Here is a 13,680-nt window from a genome sequence, read left to right as displayed (position 1 = left end):
AATTAAACAAGGACAACAAATTTAAAACATTCAAATTTCAATAAGTTTTCAAACATTGGAATAGCACGCTGGTATTTGTTTTTCATAAATAAATGGGTGTCTGCATTTTCTAATCCATTTTGCGTAAATGTTCTGTTTTTATCATAGAGGTGTTTCTTTACATCCCCCATGCGGCTCTGCCTGCCTTGTCGGCTCGTGCTCATCGCCCAATGGTGGAGTTCTTTGTCCTGCATTTCCTTAGCTTCTGCAGTAGTTTCTCGTGACAACAACTGAATCAAGGCTACGCGAAAATCTCTTAATCTAACAGCGTAAATTAAAGGATTAAACAACGAATTCAAAACAGGCAATAAAGTAATTATATAAGACGCAGTAACCTTTATATTGGAAGGGATTCTTTCCTTGAAAGAGACCAGAATAACAGCAGAGATATGTGATGGAATATAGTACAGGGAAATAACAAGCAATACATTAACAGTCGTGTAAAAAGCTTTCCTTTTCTTGAGTAACTTTTCCTTGCCGGGCTTCTAAAGAAACTTGGTTAGCAACAATTTGTTTTTTGTTGCGACAGACTTCTTTGTATACAGGGACATTGAAGTAAATGTGGAGAATGATTAGTAGCGTTTCAAAAACTATTAGAATTGCTGTTTGCGAAAGGTCTGCGCTGAAAAGGACGATGGCTGCAGCCCACGCCAGAGTAGACGCCACGATGATGCGAACTTCAGTGACCTGGCTCTCGTGTGTGAAGGGGTGTTTTATCGCAACATAACGCTCGGCGCTCGTCAAAATTAAGTGGTTAAATGAAGCCCGTAAACATATTAATGTGACGCTGTTTGATAGCTCGTTTATGGTACAAAACATGATGTCACCTCTGAGAAGTAAACTTAATTCGTTTGCAATAGATAGCGGTTGAAGAGCTAGTCCAACTCCAAGGTCAGTTGTTGATAAGCAGGCGAGTGCTATGTTAGATTTGGTGCGAAGCTGTGGTTTGGTTTTCACTGCAACTATCACCAGCATGTTGAGCAAAATTATGAAAGGACAGGCGAGAGCGTTGGCGACCATTCTGGTGATGAATACAGCGCGTACATCAGGAGAAATGTTCGCGAGATTTCGAAGATAAAGGCAGAAAGTAGAACTAGAGAAAGCAGTGTTGCTCGTAGTGTTATTCATCTTTGCTCCGATCCTGACTCGTCAAGGCTTCTTCACTTTGCGTTGCTGAGTTGGGTTTCTTGCGTTTTGCGCTTTACTTGCTAGTTTCCATGATGATTTGTATAAAAGTAGAATTTCACACTTTTGATTGTATCATTTCCCTTAGTTTGAAAACAAATTATTTTAATCACCTGTCTACAATTTAATGAACTAATTTGCATCATTTCATTAGCAAACTATGGTTAAGTGTCTGGCAATTTTTAATCTTCAGTACACGTGAGCTAAATTTATTATGCACTGGGAAAAAGATCTTCAATAGAAGGTAATCAATAGATATATATCACAGGAGAATTTTGAACCGCTAAGTACATCGAGCAAGCGGTGATTTGCAATGTTTGGTCGTTCCCTTGTTGTTCTTAACACTTAAGCATTTTTCGTACCTCGGTTTCTGTACTAAGAGTTTAAATAATGGCATTAAAATATCTGAAATATTCATGCGTTTACCATGCAAAATTTTGTGATTTACAATTCTGTCTGACACCTCGCCGCCACAAGGGTCGCTGTTTTCCAAATAGGAAATATTCTTCTTGTATTGTTTCATTTTCTTGTAGTGGTAAAAATCTGTGTTATCTATGCGTTCCTACGATACACAGAACTTGTTTAATACTACTATATGTTACGTTCAATAATGCTGCTTATTTTCGCGAGAGATGATGGTCGTATCGAGAGGTGATTGTCGTTTCTGTTGGAGTCATCCTAACAGCGTGCAAGAAACTGTTTATTAAATGTTATTTTTAAGAACTTAACTCTATCTTTATCTATATTTTTGCCGTTAGTCTTAGAACTAATGTGTCCTCCATACGCGTGTATCTCAGTCTTAGGCCGGGAATCAGTTAGCCAGCAAACAGGGTCAATTTCCAGCCATGTTTAGTGGCTACGTTTGGTCAATAAAGAATGATTCCAGTTATAAAATTCAAACAAACGTTTAGACCAAAAAGAAATTTAATGGCTTATACATATTCAAGGTGCAATTTGTCAAGCTTTACTGAAGAGACTTTTTAAGTTTCCGGTGACTTTGGACTGAATACCTATTTTGCCAACACTTACACGGAAATTCCCTCGTCTGTTCTCTTTGCGCTTCTCAGTTAGCAGTAGTGCAATGTTAAAACTGCATTGGTAGGTTGTCTTCTAATTAGTTTTTTTCCTTGCAAAAGTTGAAAGCTCTAGATGAAATAGGATCCCTGAAATGGAATCAACTCAAATCAAATATAATCAGTATATTTACTTATTTTTTAATTCCTGTTATTATCCGTCAAACAGCTGTGAGATGAGCACTCTCTCCCAGGCATTGGAGCGCTTACATGCTAGACGGGGTAGTCCATCTTTCCTGGGCACCCTGTCTACTTGCCCGAGGCATCCTTCTAGGAAACCTTTCCTTTTTAAACTTGTGGATACGCAAAGCGTAGAAACGTGTTTGATGCGGGGACTCCGATATGCAAATGTGTCACTCACTCACTCACTCACTCACTCAGGTGTAGACACTGCTCGTAATTAGTTGGCCCGAACGAGAGCGCCCGAGTCCGACGCCAGGTTGGAATAGTAACCGCGCCCGACGCCATATTGGAATAGTAACCGCGCCCGACGCCATATTGGATAGTAACCGAGCCGGACGCCATATTGGAATAGTAACCGTAAAGTCAGTGCGAGCCTACTACTCAATGCGTCCATCGTGCTAGCCCGAATATTGATGATTTTGTAGCCTTTACACGACCATTAATATTACGTGTTTCGCTGAATTGAAGTGGAGTGACTTCGAATGTTCGAATTAGTACTATGGCCAACTTAAAGGGTGAATTTCAGGAATTTTTGAGTCGTCCAGGCGTTCAAAATGACCAGGAGATGTGCATTTGTTTGCTGGAAAGTGACCTGAAAAGCTGATGTGGTAAGCTTTGATGAGAATGTGTCTTATTCCTCGACCTTAATGAGCTTATATGAGCGAGACGAACAACTTTTAATGAACGAAACAGCTATTGAATATAAGACAAACATCGGCACCATTGTATAATATTGTAATTTCATTTTTATAATTTAGTAAGATCTAAACCTGAGGCCAGCCGAAATATTGTTTTAACTCTGCGACGTTGTCTCAGCCTTGCAGTAGTGACGTATTATCGTTTTACTTTTCAAGTTGAATGAAATGCAATGAAAAACGTTTGTGAGCTCGTATGACTTGAATACATGCAAATTTTTTCAGTAGGCAGATCAACATCAAGATCTGGGTGTGAGGGAGGGGGGGGGGGGAGGGGGCAAAGTAGTCTATGATTTGTTGTGCAGGAGTGTCCTATGTGACCCAAGAACCCTTAGCCTTTGCCACTCCATGTTCTGCTGCAAGTTTGCCACCCTAGCTATTCTGAACGTATGTCTTTGTAATATGTGTGCAAAAAAAAAAAAAAAAAAAAAAAGCCAACGAAAAAAGCTTACACTTTGTGAGTTAAGTGCGACCTTGCATGGTACAACCCCGCTTCTTTTAACAGCATTTAATAATACACCAGTAATTGCAAGTTCACCAATATGTTTCATCTCTAGATTACCTAATACACGAGTTTGGCCATAGGTCTCCTTTGATTTCCTTATAAACGGTTCCTGCCGGATTACCCCGCTAAACGAGGTGTGAAAGACCGCGAAAGCGGCGTTATATTCCGAGTCAACTTTTCATACTGCCTCTGGTGGCAATTAGTAGAGTGCAAAATAATAGCCTTAGACATTGAAGAGCAGCCGCCAGCGGATCCCACCTCAACTTCTTCATTGTTCTCCATTTACAGTGTTTACATTAGTCAGTATTATAAATATAAAAACAGGAGTAGTTTTTACATATGGAATGAACCAAAATCAAATATAATTAGCGGAATTTTTAAATCCTGTTATTTTCCGTCAAACAGCTGTAAGCAGAGAGCTTTCTCCCAGGCTTAAGGGGAAAGAACAACTCGTCTCATAAAACTCATAAAATAAAATGAATAAAAATAAACAAATAACTAAATGTAACTGCACCAATGTAACGCTGTTCCCACAAGAAGATAACAGCAGGACAAATAACAAAGTTTTGCAGGATCGTTGTATAATTTTTATAATTATAGTTATTTGTACTTTTTTTTTTTTTCTTTTATTCGCACGCCTTTTTCTCCTGCCGATTATGAGAATTTCTAACCTTCTGGATTTTGAAATAATTACCTTTCTGCGGAAAAATGAAATTTTTGGGATTCACGTAGAGAAAAAAAAGAAAGAAAATTATCAGGTTGAAAAGTGATCTGAAATTACTATGTAAAGCCTTAAATAATGTGAGGCTATTTTTTCCTTTTGTTTCCTTGAACTTTCTTTTTTTAAAATTGTGCTACATTGTTGTCTGAACCGACTCTAATATATAGATTTAGGCCAGCCTAAATGCGTAGCTCCTGGGCCGGGTTGCTCAGAGCCCAATTAAGCAAACCCAGGAAGAGGTAGAATTTTGATTGGAGTTTTGTAACTTTGCGGCGACGCTTTCTGTATATTATTGAGTTTTAATAATCACCATATACACAAAACAAAGCAGCAAAAAACATTTGTATAGAAGAAAAAAATATAATCCGGTTAACTTTCAATCCTGGGTTAGCATTCACCGGCTTTCGAACAATCCTGCCTTGTTTTCATCAAGTTAACCTGACATGAGCCTGGGATCCCATCGGAAACCAGCACCTGGTCAGCAGTCAGCTTAAAAAACACCACTTGACCTCGATGAGCTGTAAATTTGAGCCCGCGATATGGTTACGTGATACTGGTGAGAGGATACCTTGTTTTGAAAGGTGTCAATTGGTCATAACATGGATGTCCAATATCAAAGAAGTACACGGTAAACCAATGCCGCATGTCTCTGTCAACCTATTATTTGGAGAATGGCCGTCATGTTGCGCGACTCCGTCGTCGCCGCCGTCGTCGTGCGTACGCGCCCACGAGCAATACCGCTAGCCATAATAACCATGAAAACATCCATTCATAGGTTTCCTCTTCTTTCCATATGAGTATGGGGCTCCGCAATGGCGGAGCCTTCGGGCCGTCAGAGTTCCGCTATAAAAAAATTTCATCCCCCCAAAATTAACAAATGTCGACAAAGTTAAAACATGAATTTACAGAGTTTATGAATTCAAAGAAATATTTATCTGCAGATTTTCCGCTTCCTTCTGTTTCTTCTTCTTGACATGTATAACATGTATCGATGCATGCCTCTCGTAGGCCCTGTTTACTTGGGGGGAGGGTGCCCAGTATAAACGAACTACCTTGGAAGAGACAACTTTTCATACGCAGTGCTTCTCGAAAACGATGTCGTCGCAATGATCTCGTGATCTCGGTTATCGAGTCTTCTGCCAACACAAATCCAAATTGACTGATATCTTTAATTCCTCCTTCGTAGAGTTGGCGGGGATGATTCAAATGCGTTTTCACAATGAAACCTCCGTTTTCAATTTCCTCTCTGCCGTAGTGTGGACAGCGCCTTAGGTTCTGCTCGAAATTGCCAGGCATCCGCGTCCGACTACAATTTAATGGAGATGAGAAAAGCTATAACCGTGAAAAGGGGCACTGTGAACAAACCACCAAGGAAAAAGCCCAACTTCGATATATTAAAGTTCAGCTTAAAACAACAGACGTCAGCACGAGGCTCCGAAGAATAAACACAGCGTTTGAGGGGTCTATTCCAAGGAGCCTCTTGCCGAGGTCTGTTGTTTTAGGCTGAATTCAAATATATCGAAATTTGTCTATTTGCGATTAAACTCATCTAAGTGGCAAAGTGGAACACGCGAGCAAGCGATATCAGCAAATCAAAGTGAAGGAGCCTTGACGAGTCAGAATCGAGAAAAGATGAATGTCACTTTATTCAATACCACATCGTCTGATTGTGGTTTTTCCCTTCCTCCTATAAATCCCCAAAACACTTACCTGACCTTCGCACTATATTCATCGCTAGAATCCTCGTGAACGCTCTCACCTGTCCTCTTACCACTGTGCTCAACATCCTGGCCATGGTGATGGTGGCAGTGATAACCAAGCGACACCTTCGCACCAAATCTAACATAGCACTCGCCTGTTTAGCCACAACTGACCTTTTAGTTAGTATAGTTCTTCAACCTCTACTTATTGCTGCGGCAAGTTTACTTCTCAAAAGTGAACCCATGTTTTGTACTCTAGGAGAACTAACAAAAAGTGCCTCATTTATATGTGTATTGGCTTCACTTCATCATTTGGATTTACATACATACATACATACATACATACATACATACATACATACATACATACATACATACATACATACATACATCATTTTTTTTTTTTTACGCAGGTCGGTATATAGGCAGCATAAGCTGATGTGGACCTGCGGTTAATTGGGAGTTACAAAATAATTAAAAAAGAAACCTAATAAACTTAATAATTACAAAAACGAGTAAAATTCTAAAATATGATTACAAGTTAAATTAGAATTCCTAAAAATATCTATAATTTGATAAATCTTTAGTGTAAATTATTGCTGATTGGTTGAAAGAGGTTCTGTCAATAACTGTAGAAAGATAACGAAGTTTGTTTTAAATCCGTGGTGTTCTTCTATGGATTTAACTGATTGCGGTAAAGAATTCCAAGCCATTGCAGATCTATGTTTGAACGACAGTTTTCCAACATTAGAGTTCGGTCCGTCCAGAGTAAGTTTAAAGTTGTCTCTCATATTGCGTAAGTTAGGACTTTTCTTAATGATTGTTGCAACTTGTTCAGGGCAAAACCCGTAGTAAGCTTTATGTGTCAGACAGAGAAGCCTCTTCTTGTAGAAATAACTTAATGATTTCCAAGAGGGTGGTATCTGTTGTTTGAAGATGAGTTTGGCCGCACTAAGATGAATTTTCTCTAGACCGTCTAGTTTCGCTTCACTGCAATTTCCCCATACACTTATTCCATAGGTCACACTCAGAAGAATACCCTTAAAGTAAATTGGTTCTAATATTTGGCAAGGAAGGCTTTTAAACCTACGTAATAGCTTCACCTTCTTAGTCATAGATGTTGTAAGATCTTTTATATGGTATCCCCAGCTTAACTTATTATCAATCGTGAACCCAAGACAGTGCGACTTATTAGCAAAACTAATTACGTGATCACCCAGCTTAATTGGTCTTAGAGGACCAAAGCAATCTTTACGGGTAAGAAGCATAACCTCGGTTTTATCAGGATGAATAGTCACAACGTTCCTATTACACCACTTAGCTATTTCAGTTATTGAGGTTTGGATCTTGGAACAGACGTCATCAATGGAATCGCCAATACAATATAAAGTTGTGTCGTCAGCAAACATTTCCATCCTTCCACAGCTAGGCATCTGTGGAGGATCGTTGACATAAATACTAAAAAGCCTAGGCCCAAGTACTGAGCCCTGAGGTACACCGAATTTGACTTCCGCTTCACTAGATCTTTGACCCTCAATCTCAACAAACTGCTTTCTCCCAGATAAATAATCAATAATCAAATTATACACATTTCCTGAAATTCCACAGGATTGGGGTTTAAGAGCCATTGTTTTATGACAAATGGAATCAAATGCCTTTTTAAAGTCGATAAACAGTACACCCACAATTCTATTTCTATCCAGCTCTTGTCTCCACACTTCGGTCAGATGCAGCATTAGAAGTTCTGTAGATCTATTTGGTTTGAAACCCCATTGGTTTTCGCTGGACAGTCCTTTGTTTACAAAGTGACAGTCAATATAATCCCCTTTAATACTCTCGTAAATTTTGCTCGGAATGCTCAACAGGGAAATGGGTCTGAAGTCACCTCTTTCAGAACTATTTCCCTTTCTGGGTACAGCTTTTACTTTACTCATTTTCTATTGGGAAGGATACTTTGAGGTTTTTAGACTTTTTTCCCATAACATAGGATAGACCGACAGTTACAGCATCACCCCCTAGTTTGAGTCCTCTTGCGGTTATGTTGTCAGGACCACACCCTTTTCCAGGCTTAACTCTTTTGTCAATAACTATTTTAATCTTGTGAGCATTTAGTTGTAATGGCTCAGCAGTAGGAGTGACTTGATAAACATGGTTATGTTGATTTACACTGTTATCCAATAAGATACCATTTGCAAGTCTTTCGCCAAGTTTAGAGAAGAAATGGTTTAAGCTTTCTGCCTTATCTTTAGCATTAGTTATGATGTTTCCATCCTCATTTTTGATTGCACCCACACTGCCCTTTGTTTTGCCTTGCATTTCACGTACCACCGTCCAGAAATCACTTGAGCTGTTAGCATTTTTAAACTTATCATTACAATAGTCTGCTTTGGCTTCTCTCATGATCTTAGTCACGTGATTTCGTTGTTGACGATACAGTTTCCAAGCTTCTGGATCACCTGGATTACTTTGAGCTCTTCTTAGCAGGGCATATCTTCTATTCATCACCTTCCTGATGTTGCCATTCATCCACTTCAAACCATTAGTGCGCACTTTTACTTTTCTAGTTTACAGATGATCAGTCATAACGTCCTTACATAAATACTCCCAAGCCTAAGCAACATCATCTACGTCATCAAATATCTCACAGACACTCCAAGGTGCCGTACTGAGATCATGTCTGAGTTTGTCGCAATTAAGGTTCTTAAAGTCTGTCACTTCTTTTATCACTAGACTTGATTTTTTCTCCGCAAATTAACTACAGCATATACAAGATGGTGATCAGAAATGCCTGGGGCATAACAGCCTGCAATTTTCACCTTGGATTTATGACAAGTGAAGATTAGGTCTATGATTGTGTTTGAAAACTCTGTAGTTCTTGTAGGTTCTTTAATGACATCCTCTAAGCCAACATTTCTGGTAACTTTCAACAAGCGTTTTCCCACACTTGACTTAAATGTCAGAGTTGAAGTCACCCATGACCATAATGTTAGATCTTTTTAGCCACAAATCATCTAAGATTGCATGGAACTTGTCAAAGAATTGGTTGTCAGTTGGAGGTCTGTAGAAAGTTCCTAGTAAAAGTCGTTGAGATGCAAGCATAAGATCAATCCACACTTGCTCAAGGTCACTTTTTGAGCAGATATCATCCCTTTCAATGACATTCAAACAATTCTTGTAATACATTACACAACCACCCCAGGAATTTCCACATTTTCTGTCTTTACGTACCGATTTATATCCATCAACAGATATTTGGTCATCTTCAATTTTGTTGTTCAAGTGTGTTTCAGTTAACCCCAAGATGTCAAACCTCGTTTCTTGGAGAAGGAATCTGATTTCCGACATTTTGTTCGGCAATCCATAAACATTTAAGCGGGCGACCTTTAGACCTTGCGTGTTAATTAATGGCTCCAGATCATTGTAAACCTGAAGGTCGTGTGTGTGAAGAACTTCCAGGGTAGCGTCATCAACAAAGCTGTGGAGTGGCTCAGGATCACTAGGTACTGTGCAAGTGGGGCATATCCATGGGATTTCATCTTCCATTTGCAGTCTGCGATACTCGTTTACAGAAACACCTCCACATTTTATGTGGCACCATTTTGAACAAGAGTCGCAGTTTACAGCACGATGAGTCTTCGCGACTGTCCTCTTGCATACGGCGCACTTGGCTGAAATATTTACAGTAGCCGTTGGACCGGGATTAGGACAGATATCTCCGCTCACTGTAAGTCGCGATAAGTTAAAGCAGGACTGTGAATTAGGATAAAGTGAGATACGAGTGGAAACAAATTTCCGACCACGTGTCTGCTTCATCGTTCGACCAGCTCGTGAAAAGCGACTGTTCGAAAGCGAAAATAGTGAAAAGTGAGTGAGTGAATCATCCTTACCAACAATTTCGTATGTTCTACTATATAAAGAGCTTTTTAGTAGACATATGAGCACAGTAGTCCTTGCGATCAACAACAAAATGGAGAACCGAGAAATCACACGTCCGTTCGCCATGACCGCCGAACTTTGTCTTGCGATTTATCACCCCTTTGCATACGAGGCCCTGGTCACTGAAGTTACACGATAACCATTGTACTGCTATTTATTTCCTTCTAATATCTGTGCTCTGATTCTGATCTCTTTCAAGGAAAGAATCCCTTTCACTATAAATGTTACTGCTTTGTATGCTTTTACTTTATTGCCACTTGAGCTGGATGTGGCAAGTCTCGGTTTTTAACCCCATAATTTTCTTTTTCTCTATCGCGGACAACAAGATTACTTTTTTACTGCACAAAAGCAATGATTTTCAAAGGTGAATAAATGTGAATGTTTCATCATGGAGCAACAACGGAGAAAAAGCGAATCTATTCTACAAATCAGACAAAACAAGTTTAGAATATTTTCATAAAAAAAAGTTTGTAATTTTACCCTGATTTCTCAAAGTTCTAAATTTTGTAAATCTATTTCGTTCCCCTTGGAGGTTGGACTGCAAGAAGAGAAGCAGCAGGAAAAAAAGGGGAAAATATTAAATAGTGATAACGGAAAACTTTGTTATCTATCGCGCCTCGAACTTATCGAAGCTACTGTGTTACATGATTGCAGTTAAAATTGTGTTTATTTTCTTCAATAAGAGGCGTATAAAATATGCTTTCTCCCTCAACAACTAATTGACACGATCTCACAGCTGTTTAACGAAAAACAACCGGAATAAGGAAGATACTCTCGTTATATTTTATTCGAGCTGATTCCATTTTCACTTTATCGATAGCTTGCAATTTTTGTTTTTGTAAAAAAAGCAAATTACTAAAACTGCAGACAGAGTAGACGAGGGCTAAGAAATAATATTTCGTGTAATGCCGATGTAATTAGTATTCCGTAAAACTTCTGTGGACATTCAAAAAGTATTTTCAGTAAAGCTTTTTATTGAGCAAGCGAAGCCGCTAAAGATGGCTGGAAATTGATTTTGTTCTCTCTGAAGACTGCCTGTTGGTTAGGCGGTACACAAGAAATAGCGGACACTTTAATTCTTAAACTAAATACAGGAAAATTGCTACTGTTGGAACTTATTAAAAGAAAAGAAAATTTTACCACCAGTTTCTTTCAAGCTGTTAGGACGCCTTGAACAGAAACGACCAACAGTTTCGCGCAAATGAAAGCAACATTATTGAAAATAATATTAAATAAGTTTTGTTCGTCGGTTAAACGTAAAATATCAAAGGTAACACACATTTTTTCAAAAACGAGAAAATGCAACAAACCAACATGATTAATTCCTGCTTGTAAAACAATGACACTAACATGTGGTGTCAAGATATAATTAGAAAGAATTTTCAATCATTAAATGTTGGTAAAAGCATTAATATATTAGATAATTCATTGCCATTATATTACTTAAGAGCGTGTCCATGAAAAAACCGGGCAGAACCAGGCAGGGGCGCAAAATTGCGTCTAAGCGACACGTATGCAGTTATTTCTTGCTTCCATTCTATTTTACACCTGAAAACTTAAATTGAGGGAGCTTGTGAGTTGAATCTTGTATCGACAAAGTGAGAATGCCTCTAGATATAGCTCCAAAAATATTTGAAAGAAGTGTCTCAAGTGCCTCTCTTCGCCACATTTTTACCTGTAATCGATAGGAAAATGCTTAGCTAGATATTTCTTGTTGATTTCAAATTAGGTTAAGACAGAAAAACGGCTTTTGTGTTTTAGTAAATGTGTTCATAAAACGACCATAAATCCTAAAGTTCTATGTAAACAGTACCCCACAGTGGCGGATCTAGGGGGGGCCCTCCCCTTATTTTCAGTGAAAAAAATTGCAGAACAAAGAGAAGCCGGCAGGGCAAATAAATATTTGTGCTTTTAAACTGATAGTTGTAGAACGTGATACAGGAAATTTCTAGTTGTAGAAATACTAAACCAAAGATTGCTATATATATATGCATAAATTTGTGCCAAGTTTTAGCGAAATCGGTGATTTGAGCTGTATCACTTTCTGCTTGGTTTTCTCATGGAAACGCTCTTAAGTGGAGAGCTACCTACTTTGTAGGTTTATTTCGACGGATGATCATTGAGTTGATGCCAAGAAGAGCTAGGGCTTCGAATCCATGAAAGAATTAACAGGAGAAACAATTCGACTGCCTGATCGTGTCCATCACTGCCTGTTTCACTTCTTTCATCTTCCAACAGTACAGGAATGGATTCAGGGTGGAGTTTAGTAAAAGAAGAGTTATTGGGGCATGCAGTGCGAAAACTAGAGGTTTATAAACTAATATGGCCATCACTACAACAAATGGAAGATAACAAGCCAGTAATGTTATTTGCACCCACAATGCACTAGACACTGTCTTTCGGTAGCGTGCAATATTCAATGGAGTTTCTCCTCCATTCTGTTGTCCTTGATGAACATGCTGTTGTACTTGAGCTTGGTGATGGCGAAGTATTCGGTAGATTTTCATGTAACAGGATTACTTCTGTAGCAAAGATGCCAGAGCCATAAGGGATGTAAAGAAATATTACGGCATTCGCAGTGTTTGAAAGCCAAATTATAACCGCAAGGACCCTTACTCTCCTCAAAGTAACCACCTGTCTGTACCGAATCCCCAACTTCAGGGCGAAAAGTCTGTCCACACTTATTGCAGTCAATGTCATCAAGGATACTCCACAGAAAAATGCACTTGTTGTATTGAAAAGTAGTACAGAATATAAACAATGTTTGGAATGCTCAGTGGACAACAAAACGTTAACGTAAAGAGGCTGTACAACGAGACCCACACAGAGATCGGTGCTCGCAAGGCAAGCCACCAACAGCTTTGATGGCGGATGAAGTGATGACACTTTTGGAAGAACAGCGATGATCAGAACATTTCCCAAAAACGCGGTGATGGAAAGAAAAATATTAATTGCTGAAAAAATGATCTTTTGCTTTGGTTCGGTAATAGACGTCAAGCAATAAAACTCTTCAATTGTAGTTTGGTTAATAATTTCAGTTAAGTTTAACATTTTATTCTTGACAACGATTGTTACACTGTCTTTTTGTTGGTTTAACCAAAAGTGTAGTGAAAATCCTCTGTCCAAATATAACTTTTGCTTCTTGAGATTCCTTTGCCTCTTTAATATTCCTTAGTCGTGTAAGTCTCGTGAGACCATTTTAGGGTTTTGTTTTTCGCTGAAAGAAAAAAAAGCATATAATAAGCTGCAGCAAAGTTTTTCCATCTTCTATTAATTTCGCCATTTTCGTCCTTAAAAGTTGCTTCTAGGTAGCTTTGGCGAGAATTAGTGACCTTTTTTCTTTGAGCAGATGTTTCCACCCTACATTGAGTTGGTTAGATGCTTTTCATGATGATACGAATCAAAAGTAAACTCGGAAAGCCTGTTAGTGATGCTTTTCTCGAGGCTTTCTGAGACGTTTAATTACTACTCGGATATTTATATGCCTAGCCTAAACCTTAATAAGTTTTTTTGTGCGATCACTGGCAAGTCGTGGGTGACAAATTAAAGTCGGCGTGCATGGATCAGCACAAATATCAAATCATTGAAACATTTCGCTTATTCAGAGTTGAATTTAGTAACAGGAAAGTAATGATACATCTCA

The 13,680-nt window shown here is 38.7% G+C and overlaps 2 pseudogenes; both read right to left on the bottom strand.

The window, feature by feature from the left end:
* Positions 1-69: 69 nt before the first annotated feature.
* On the bottom strand, positions 70-1,195 carry LOC149100978 (beta-4C adrenergic receptor-like; annotated as a pseudogene).
* Positions 1,196-12,032: 10,837 nt separating this feature from the next.
* On the bottom strand, positions 12,033-13,250 carry LOC149100977 (adenosine receptor A3-like; annotated as a pseudogene).
* Between the last annotated feature and the right edge of the window lie 430 nt (positions 13,251-13,680).

This window comes from Orbicella faveolata, unplaced genomic scaffold, assembly GCF_042242905.1.
Source record: "Orbicella faveolata isolate gen_17 unplaced genomic scaffold, um_ofav_v1 contig_4, whole genome shotgun sequence".
NCBI classification, from domain to species: Eukaryota; Metazoa; Cnidaria; class Anthozoa; order Scleractinia; family Merulinidae; genus Orbicella; species Orbicella faveolata.
Note: the sequence above shows the minus strand (reverse complement) of the source record. Positions and strands in the feature narration are given on the sequence as shown.